We start from the raw sequence: 11,317 nt of genomic DNA, 5'->3' as shown, positions 1-11,317 counted from the left end.
AACATTAAGACCTTGGCAGATGTCCACCAACTGTGTGGGTCGCTAAATTGGGTAAGGCTGTGGCTGGGTCTATCCAATGAAGATAGACCCAGCCCCCCTTTTTGATTTACTAAAAAGGGGAGAGGAGCTTAGTTCTCCCCGGACACTTACCCCAGAGGCGCGGACAGCCCTGGAGAGGGTGCAACACCTAATGTCCACCAGGCAAGCAAGCAGGTATAGACCTGACTTGCCATTTAAGTTCATCATCCTGGGCAATCTGCCACACCTACACGGGGTTGTCTTCCAATGGGAAGACAAAAGGAAGAGCAAAGAGGACCAGGACCGGAGGGACCATCTCTTGATAATAGAGTGGGTCTTCCTCAGTCATAACAGGTCCAAAAGGATGACTAAGCCACAAGAGCTGATGGCGGAACTGATCCGGAAAGCTAGAGTCCGGATCAGGGAACTGTCAGGGCGTGACTTTGACTGCATTCATGTGCCAATTAGGACACAAACGGGCCAAATTACCAAGGCAATGTTGGAGAGTTTGCTTCAAGATTGTGAAGCTTTGCAGTTTGCTCTGGAGGGCTACACAGGCCAAATTTCCTTACATAGGCCAGCCCACAAAATTTTTAATTCGGAAACTCAATTTGAATTAAGTACAAAGAGTGTTCGGAGTAAGGAACCTTTAGAGGCCTTGACCGTTTTCACTGATGCGTCTGGGGCGTCCCACAAGTCAGTCATGACTTGGAAAGACCCCCAAACTCAGCAGTGGGAGGCTGATATAAAAGAGCTAAAAGGATCACCTCAAGTTGCTGAGTTAGATGCAGTCGTCAGAGCCTTTGAAAGGTTCCCTGAACCTCTAAATTTAGTGACAGGCTCTGCATATGTAGCAGGACTAGTCTCCAGAGCCGAACATGCCATACTGCGAGAGGTCTCCAACACAGCCTTATATGAGTTGCTCTCAAAATTGGTTAGCCTAGTCTCCCACCAAGAGCAACCATTTTACGTGATGCACGTCAGGTCGCACATGGACCTGCCCGGGTTTATCGTGGAAGGCAACAGGATGGCAGATGCCTTCGCTGCGCCAGCCGTGATGGCCCTGATTCCAAATGTATTTGAGCAGGCCAAAATCAGCCATCAGTTGTTCCATCAGAATGCGCCTGACCTGGTTCGGCAATTCAATCTGAAGCACAACCAGGCCAGAGCGATCGTGGCATCATGCCCTGAGTGTCACCAGTTAGCTCTTCCCGCCATCAGCAGCGGCGCGAACCCCCGTGGACTGAATAGCTGTGAAGTGTGGCAGATGGACATGACACATGTCGCTTTGTTCGGCAGAATGAAGTATGTACATGTGTCAGTAGATACCTTCTCTGGAGCTGTCTTCGCCTCTGCCCACACAGGGGAAAAGGCTAGCGACGTCCAAAAGCACCTAGTGTAGGTGTTTGCTACCCTGGGCATCCCCAAGGTTATCAAAACTGACAACGGCCCAGCCTACACCTCTCCAAGGAGTTCAGGAGCTTCCTACAGCAATGGGGAATAGAGCATAAGACAGGCATCCCCTATTCCCCGACAGGTCAAGCGATAGTCGAGAGGGCTCACCAAAATATCAAGAGGATGCTACAAAAGCAATGGTCCTCAAAGAAATTTGATTCCCCTACTGTCAGGCTCTCAAGGGCACTGTTCACTGTAAACTTTCTCAACTGTGCCTTTGAGAACCTGAATCCACCGATTGTGCGGCACTTCGGGCGGTCCCAGCAGCTGCAAATGAAAGAAAGGCCTCCGGTGTTGGTTAAAGACCCGGAGACTCGGGAGATACAGGGCCCTCATGAGCTAGTCACCTGGGGGAAGGGATATGCGTGCATATCCACCCCCGAAGGCCCTAGGTGGATCCCATCAAAATGGGTGAAACCGTGTATTTCCCAGCCCGCTGGAGGAAGGAGTCAAGCACCCCCTAAAACCGGGGTGGGTTAACTCTCTGCCCCTTTGGACCCTAAGTTCACCCCCAGGTATTCTTCCCAATTTTGATATTCTTCCTTTTGAGTTTCTTTCTAGTTTGGAGACTACGGAGATGGATCCTGCATCGTCCGTCTGAGCCGTCGCCAGAAGCCTGCAGCTCGTCGTCATCCTGCAGCTGCTCCCATGGCCTGTGTTGTTGTGGATAGTTCCCCAGCCGGCAGCAAACGTATGGTCGGTCCTGGCGCGAACTATGGGCCAGGACCACATATGTTTGTCCACAGCCGCGGCCCGGAACCCTATGGCCACATGTCTGGTGGGGATCCCTCTTGAGCAAGAGGAGTTTGATTCCTTCTTTGAAAAGCTCAAGACCACGCAGGCTTTGACGACGCCTGCCCAAACCACGAAATCACCAGAGGCGGGTAAGGCTTCTGTCGTCAAGCTGCCTGTCAGTTCGTACCGTTCCCGGGTGCCCTATCGGAGACGGCCCCCATTCAGCTGGCACCGCAGGGGGCAGCGTGATACTGATAACCCCCTTGAGAAATGGCTGCCCCAGCTCCCGAAGACCAGTAGTGAGCCTCAAGAGCTGGATCTCTTGGGATTGTACCCAGCTCACTACTGTGTCCAATTTCAATTCAGGTTGTCCCTGGATCGGGAGTTCTTTAAGAACATAGCTCCGAGCCACTGAGAATATAAGGCAGCCAAATGGTGCCTGGCTGTTAGTAAGGTGACCACTGAAAATCCCCATAGGTCACGTCCGAAAGGGGACTGTTCCTCATCTGTGGTGACAGGGCGTGGGCAGGCATCCCCTCTCGCCTGTTAGGAGGCCCTTGCACCATAGGCCGCTTGACGCTGCTGACGTCCAACCAAACCTTAGTTGACAATTGGGAGAGAAAAAGAAATAGGACTTCTGAATTGGCCATCCAGAAATGCGAGCTCTCTGATTTGGACCAAAATTGCAACTCGGAAGTCGTTTGTTGGTCGAGACCAAAAGGGGTTGCAATCACCGTGCTTTTGTCGTGGGTAGCTGCAGCCAAAGCATTAGGGGAATTGGGCCATTTAGAATGTTGGGTTGTGAAACAAGCGAATCTTACCTCGAGCGCCCTAAGCAACCTCCTAAAAGACGAGGAACTGACCAGGCAAGCCACTCTGCAAAATAGGGCCTCAATTGACTTCTTGCTCCTCCTCCATGACCACCAGTGTGAGGAGTTCGAAGGGCTGTGTTGCCTGAATCTAACATCAAGAGCAGAGAACATCCACAAGACCATCGATAAGATGCAGGCCATGGTAACGCAGATTCGGAGGGAAACTGGTGACTGGCTCGGCAACATCTTCAACGGATGGGGATTATCCAGATGGGTTGGATCTATTCTCCGGACCGGACTGCTTTTATTTTTCGTTCTCTTAGTTACCCTAATTATGTTTGGACTCCTCAGAAGGATGTTATATATGTTGATTTTGAGCTCCTCCTCCCCCACGAGTATCAATCTAGCCGAGGTTCCCTGCAATGTGGAGATCCTGCAGGAACAAGAGCATGAACTGATGGCCCCTGAGTTACCATGGTTTGGGGACTTGTATCCGGACTCAGAGTATTGCCCCCAACCTGAATTCAAGTCATCATAAAAAACAAAAAAGGGGGAGATGTGGGAGTGTGTTTCTGTTTGGTTTGGTCCGGGTCTCCCCTTTGGATTTGTATTATTGTGATAACCCGGTTTGTACCCTCCCAGTTTCATGTTAATTGCCTTACTCTCCCTCCTTGTCTCCTCCCGGGCTCCTGCCAATTGCATTGGCACTCCTCCCAGGCTTCTAGAAAGCTCTGGCCGGAGCGTCGAGTGATTGGCCATGGAGAAAGGGTCCTTCCCTTCCTTTCCCCTGATTGATCCCTTTGTGCGCCCTTCATCCCATAGACTGCACCCTCCCCCTCCGTGACTGGATACCCTTGTGATCCCTCCCTTGTCGCCACCCCCCCATAAAACCTACTGCACGAGCCTTCCAGGCTTGCTCAGATCTGGGTTCCCCTGGGAGGTGAGACGTTGTGCTCGAGGGCACAATAAACTTCCTGGATTTCACCCAGATTGGAGTCTGCCTCCTTCTTCTACCACCTGCCTCTATTGCCACGGTCCCGTGGAAGGACCCACAAGCCAGACCTCTGGTTTCCCTGATTCCGGAGGCTGGCCCCTGCAGCCTGCTGCGTCCAGAGCTGACCGGGCTGAGTGGGAACCGCTCTGAAAGGACGCAGAGGCAGACTGCCACTTGATTGTGGTGCAAATCCAAGTTTCCGTGCATAAGGGGCTAGATCCGAGCAAGCCTCTTGTCCTGTCAGCAATAACTGTGCGAGATGTAGCCAAAAACTTCTCCGGTTCGAGTCAGACTACAAGACTGATAGAGCTGAGAAGGAAATTGCATGGCACAGGCACGTTGCCACAGAAGCAGTGCGCTGGACAGCTGCTGCGCCAGCACAGTGTTCTGTGCGAGAAGTTTTTGGCTACGTCTCGCACAGTTATCGGTGACGGACAAGAAGCTTGCCTCTTACGCACAGAAACCACAGTCAAGTATTTGCAACAAAATCAAGTGGCAGTCATCTTTCCATTAGTCTCCAAAGTTCCATCAGATTAGGCTTCCTCTGCACCTTCCTTCTCAGCTATAACAATCATGCACTTTACAGCCTTGTAATGATCCTGCTCATACTTCTTGCAGAGCAAAATGTGCCAGGACTGAAATGTTGTCTTCTCATTGCCCCAATGGTGGTGGTTTGTTGAAAGCCTTGGAGAGTGAAGGAGTAAGTCAGGAACTGCTTCTCTCCTGGCACCTGTTTTCACAATTCTGATGCGACAAAGACATACCTAGCAAGTGCTTCTGTTCTGGCACACTTTTGTGTACAAAAGGACATGGACACCTAGGTCTATGAAGTCTGAGATTGCATGACCTTACCTCAAGCCGAGCAGAAAACTCCAGAGCAGCAGAGCACAACTGCAGTTCATAGGATGCATTAGGAAAGAGGACTCCACCTGTGGAACAAGCTTCCTTGCATAGGGGATGAGCTCCACACAAGCTTCTTGTCCGGTCACCAATAACTGTGTGAGACGTAGCCAAAAACTTCTCGCACAGAACACTGTGCCGGCACAGCAGCTGTCCAGCGCACTGCTTCCGTGACAACATGCCCATGCCATGCACTTTCCTTCTCAGCTCTTTCAGTCTTGTAGTCTGACTCGAACTGGAGAAGTTTTTGGCTACATCTCACACAGTTATCGCTGACAGGACAAGAGGCTTGCTTGGAGCTTGCCCCTTATGCATGAAGACTTTTATTCATTCCATAGGTGGAGTCCTCTTTCCTAGTCATCCTATGAACTATGCTTCCTGATTGCAGCTGCGTGCGCCATTATTTTTTTGCTCCCTCCCTGACTCCAGCTCCACAATTTTCATCTGGAAATAATAGAGTGGGTTTCACAGTCATTTCAAAGGAGAGCAACACCATGTGAACTGGGGCTATGAGCTTTCCCTTCAATCTAAATGTATCATCACATTTTTCTTTTGATCGTGCAGCAGTCCTGAACATGATCCTACTGGTCTCTTCTCAGCCTCTTTTGGCTTTTTTTTACTGGCTTGCTACCTGGTAAAGGCTCTCCTTGTATCTTAGCCTATCCCAGCTCCAGATGGAAGTGCAGTGCCTGAGGTGCTGTTTGGATCTTAGGTTTCTGTTTAATATATGCCTGTGGTTTATGGCTGTCTGAATGCCTCCAAGGACCCCTAAAAACTAACAACTCCTGCTGCTGACAGCAGGCTCCACTTACACTTCCCCCTGCACCTTTGCGTCTGGGCCATGTGTTCCTGCCCTGCCTGACTCTTCTTTGCAGCCAATCTGACAAACACCAGCACCAGCAACCCCCTTCAATGCGTGACAGAATACCAGCCCCTGGGAGGGATTTCTTGGCTACTGCTTTGGTTCCAGGATGGAGTTGACTGATGAGTCTGTTCCAAACCACACCTGTTATTCTTGAAGCCCCTCCTGCCACGCTGCTCCAGGGGCACCATTTTGCGACCCTGCCCTGTGCTAGTCTGGCAATACAAGTGCCCCAATATTCTGGTGAGTAACCTGCTGCTCTTCTTTTACTGGTCATATGACACTAGAAGCATCCAGAATCGACAAACAGAGAAATTTGGAGGGAACACTGGCCTTCTCTCCCATCTGTGAAGCTTATTAAAGGTGGCTTTTAGCATCAAACAAGACATCCCATGAAAAGCTAAGAAAATACCAAATGTCATCTTAATTGGGGAAATGGACTCTTGGGCACATCAGCTTTCAGCCAGCCTTCCTAGGAGTGTGGAATATGGGGTTATATTTATTAAAATGGTTAAGGCTTATGGTTACCAGAAGGCCCTGTGGGAAAGGCACAGCTGTGGGCTGGATGGTTGAAAGTTGGTTGAGGGGTGAGAGGCAGCTGCGAGTGAGGAGAGAGTCAGTTGAGTGACAGCTGGAAGTGACATTGTGATTGGCTGGAGGAACGCATGGACAGCATATGAACGGGAAGCTGATTGGCTGATAGGATGTGTGGACAGCAGCACTTCAGCTGTGCCAGCCAATGGGTGCCCTTCTTCTGTTATGTTAGGCTTCGGTTTGGTTTCAGTTGAGATTAAGGGTATAAAGAGGGGGTGACTTTTGGCAATAAACGGACATACAAGGGGGTCTGTTGTCTTTGTTCCCCATTGCTACACTAGGAGTCCTCTCTCCCACCAATCTGTGGGCTGCAAGACTGGCTTCTGCAGAAAATGTTGCCTGGAAACTTGTTGCATGAAACCAGTAGAACTGTGCCTTTCCATTTCCTATTCCAAGTGGCTATTCTGGGTTGAAAAGCAACTGGAATGTTAGGAATTGTTAGGAGAGGAACATAAAACAAAGTAGAGCCTCCTGTACTAGTTCGAAAACAAACCAGTGGGAGGCACCAAGTCAGAATAACAATTTAATAGGGAAATTTTTTTAAAAAGGCAGAAAATGCTGGTTCAAACTGACAGAGTCAGGATACAACCTGACACCGTGTCAGGGTGGCAGTAGCAGTCCGATAAAATGGTGGCTGCAGTCCTCCTGAAGTGGTGGATGTGATTCTGTTGAAGCAGTGATCCTGTAGAAAAGGGTCCGCTCTTCCTCAGAAGGTCCAGTGGTGGCTATGTGATTTACCAAAATATGAATATCGATCTAGTATCGATATCCAACTGAGACGGACAAAAACTCTCTAACAGTTTAGAGTTAGAAAGTGTGTGTTTTATTTGGCGCGAGGCACTGCGTGGGATAGCTCCCTAAGACGCAGGGCCCCGATACAAGCAAACACGATACCTTTTATTTACAAATATTATGAATATCCAAAGTACAAATGCATATTCATAACATTAACACCTCCCATTCTCTGCTTCATATGGAAATGAGCTTAAATGTCATTAAACATGCGTAGTGTGTGTTCTGAATTGAGTCAGTGGTCTTGAATTGGGTCAGTGGTCCCAAGAAAGATGAAGTAACTCATCTTCCTCATTTTGACCTTTTTGCCTTTCTGAGTTTTAACAATCCTAATTACTTTAGTGACCTCTAAGCTTCTTCTTGCATGACTTTTGAACGGGTTTCCACCAAGGGAAGAAATTGGTAATTGTCCTTGTTCCCTACACCAACTTATCAATGTTTCTACTCCTCATTCTAAGCACAGCTAAGCAAACATGCAAATGACAGATCATCAGTTATTTGGTAATCAGTTACTAACATCTTAAAACCCATTTCAGGTCCAGCTCTCTTAACTATTTTAATTAACTCTAGCTGGGCCCAAATTCCTTCCTATTCTAACTAATTTCAACACAGCTAGCCTATAACTAAAATTTCTATGTTTCTTCTAAATCTATGTTTCATATGTAGCTCCTGTTCTCTGGGAATCCAGTGGAAAGGGTGTCTGTGGTGTTCAGAATCTCAGATTATATCCAGGATGGAATGTTTGGTTCCTCCTTCTGGGTGGAGCATCTCACAATGGGATGATGAGTCATGACTCAAGGCGTTGATTGGGCTCATTAACAGAAGATAGTCCGGAGGGAGTTATCTCTGATTCACGCGGCAATGCATTGATGGCCCATTAATCAGAAGATAGTCCCAAGGGAGGAGGCAAGGAAACACTGCCCCACCTGGTTTCAACAGCTCATGAGGATGGTAATAGAATACACTGCAACCCAGGACACCTCCCTGTAAATCTGTCTTAAATAATGTGTCTGCTTCAGCCCTGCTGTCTCAGGCAGAGCTAGCAAAGCTACAAAGGTGATGAGAGGGCCGGATCAGCTTCTAGGCAGTGGATAAGGAGACACATGGAGGCTCTTCTAGAATAGAGGTGAGCAAGAGAGAACACAGCAAGGGTCTATAAATTGCCAGGGGCTTAAAGAATATTCACTGGCAATACTGCATTTTGAAGGCACAGAGAGTCGGAACGCAAGCCTTGGTCCCCAGCTGGTGACACCAGGTGCCCCTCGGAGGCTGATGGCTGTGTCATTAGAGATTTGTGTTGGCTGAGCCCTGCCTGAGCACACTACTGAGCAGAGCCTCTCTAACAGGGACAGACTGACAGGGGCACCAGGCCCAGTCAGGGCTGCCTTCTGCATCAATCCCTCCTGTTGCCCTGATGGAAGACCCAGACTAGAGAGCTAAGATCAGTCTCTTGCTGCAGAGGAGATGCCCTCCCCAGGGTGCAGGAGAGCTGTACTGCAAGGCTTGGTGACCTACCAGAGACTGGTCTGGCAGACATGCAAGAGAGAGGGGCAAGCACAGGGTGGTGGCTGAAGGGAACAAGACAGGGAAAAAGCAGCTTAAGGAGACAGAAGCAGGTATAAAAAACAAAGGGCCATTAAACACAGCGATACCATATCTGGCCAAAAAGAAACAGTTTGCCAAATTCAGTGTTTGTCAAGAGAGGAACATTTGCACACCTGCACTTCTGCAGTAAAGGGACATCATTTGTGAAGAAAATAATTGCTGGCCCCACAGAGCCTGTGAACTGCATGGCGTTTTTGTGCATTTTCCCAGCCAGCACTTCCAGTTGTAAGGAGTGAAGAACCCCAGTGTGCTGTTTGGGAGCTGCTTCCTGCAGGCATGCCCTAGTGCCCTCTTCAATATAGATGGTAAGTAAGGATATGTCAAGCAAAAAATAAACAAGCAAATAAATAAATATATAAATATTATGGTCCAGTCTTCACATGTCAAGTGGTAGAATGTGGGCACTTAGAGTTGTTCCAGGCTGCTGTGGGGTTGTCTTCCAGATGTTCGAGTCACTTGTGTATGTGTATCAAAAGGCTTTTCCCATTTCACAGTTAATTCAAAGCAATGTGAGCTCAGATTGACCGGTTTCCTGATGTGAGTGTTCCTGCCTTTATAAAGAATCAAAATGGTGGAAGGTGTTTCTCTTCTATATTATTTCAAATCAAATAATATGTTTGTCAATCTTGCACAAAATGTTAGTGAGACATTGGAAAGATAAATAATTTAATATTATGAAAAATTAATTTCCTTTTCTGGAATAAATTAATGTGATTCTTATATCACTATTTATATAAGTACTCCTATATTATATTAAATTATCCTTGTAATCAATTTGCAGCACTGTAATCATAAATCACATTTTGAAGGATGTTAAAAAGAGAGTTTATTTTTGTAGGATGTAACTGTTTAAAAGAGGGTTTGGACAACAGCAATAAAATTGGAGACAATTCAGGAATACTATTCCTGGTTGTAATAGAGGAGCAGCTGCCACATTTGGTGGAGTGAGTCCTTTAAATCCCCAGGCATCAGCTCAAGAGGTGGAGGAATAAGGAAGGTATAGCTGTTCCCAAATGTCATGTAGAAATCTCCTGAATTTTGTGATCTTTGATCACCTCAAAGAAACATCTACATAAAAATTTTATAGGCACCATCTTTTATATGCCTGTGCACAGGATTTGTGTGCACAGGATTTGTATGCACAGGTGAGTACAGGCACACATGCATATGGAATGGCATTTTTCCGGTTGCTTTTATAAGCTTCAGACTTGGCCTAGTTTACTGAATTGGATCCTGTGGGGTTTTACAAAAAAATATCTTTACAAATGGTGTTCCTAAAAGATTTTACACTATTTCCATAAAAACAAATTTCAAGTCATCTCACCTTACTATTACCATTTAAAGGAGGCATGTTAAAATTCACCACTATTTGTCCTTGTCCTGGGGTGATGTTATAAGGGTTTTTTTTATTCCTTAACCATCTGCTTAATGCCCAAGGACACTGTGTATTTAAGATGGACCTGGGGGGCGGGGCCGGAGCAACGAGGCCAGGTGCCGGTCGGTTGAACGGCTGGGCCCAATGGCTGGGGGCTCCAAGGGTCTCGGCAGGGCTTTTTTGGTTTTTTTTTTCATTCCGGCTAGCTGGAAAAAGGTTGTGTTGGGTTTTTTTGTTCTTTTTCCCTTCCCTCCCCCTTGCCTCACTGCCTCCCTTCCCTTCCCTCCAGGCCGGGGAGCCTGCGGGGTGGCCCCAGCGGGCCCGCAGGGTGGCCCCAGCTGGTCCAAGCCCGTGTTTTCTGTTCCCTCTCTGGGAATTTGTTCTATTTGGAGTTTTGTTTTTTGTTCTGTTCTACCCTGTTTTGTTTTGTATTAATAAACAGTTTGGGTTTTTTCCCACTTTCACTTGCTGTTACTAATTCATCTCATTGGCAGAGGAAAAGGGGAGGCCCTTTTCCCTTTGGAGGAGGCACTCCTTCCGGAGTGCTTCCTCCTAAAATTTTGTCTCCAAAAACCGAGACAGTCCTTCACCCAGAGCATTTTCCAAGGTCTGGTGAAGACAAAAGAGAGACTGTTGGTGACTTGTTGGGGGGCTGTGGTTCAGAGACACATTTTTCACTAGCAAGTGAATACCCCATAGCAGAGACACTGATTTCCAGTACTGTGGCAGCCAAGAGGCAGATTGCTCATGTTTTTCAGCATAAAATGCCTTTTATTTTTCATTCATGGCTTTCTCTTTTTCAAGTTCAAATGTTTAGGTCTTGTCTCCACTCAATAACACATTAGAAATAAAAATTTGAAATATTTTCCTTTGAAAGTAACTTCTTGTCTTGGTTTGAAAGACAGGTGTCTGCTAAGGAAGGCAGTAGCCCCCCTTGGAATGGCAGATGCGACCCCCCTTCCCTCCGAGTTACTATAATTTTGAAATCAAGGGGCTTTTAGGCAAAGATGTGGAAAATAGGAATAACAGTTCTTTACTATTATATATCCATACATGTATAACCAGTCAAACAAACAACAATAACTACGGCAGTAATAGCAAACAATCACAAACCCAGTCCCAGCCTCTCTCGGCTGTCAGACCCTTTCCCCTAAGGTGCAGTTCCGCTCGCAGCT

The 11,317-nt window shown here is 47.5% G+C and overlaps 1 long non-coding RNA gene across 1 annotated transcript; it reads left to right on the top strand.

The window, feature by feature from the left end:
- Positions 1 to 1,543: 1,543 nt before the first annotated feature.
- LOC116451250 lies at positions 1,544 to 4,161 on the top strand. Its single transcript, XR_004243149.1, has 2 exons — positions 1,544 to 2,357; positions 3,136 to 4,161. It is a non-coding gene; the product is annotated as an uncharacterized LOC116451250 (long non-coding RNA).
- The last annotated feature ends 7,156 nt before the right edge of the window (positions 4,162 to 11,317 follow it).

This window comes from Corvus moneduloides, chromosome 14 (genome assembly GCF_009650955.1).
Source record: "Corvus moneduloides isolate bCorMon1 chromosome 14, bCorMon1.pri, whole genome shotgun sequence".
NCBI classification, from domain to species: domain Eukaryota; kingdom Metazoa; phylum Chordata; class Aves; order Passeriformes; family Corvidae; genus Corvus; species Corvus moneduloides.
This window is presented reverse-complemented; position numbering and strand designations above follow the sequence as displayed.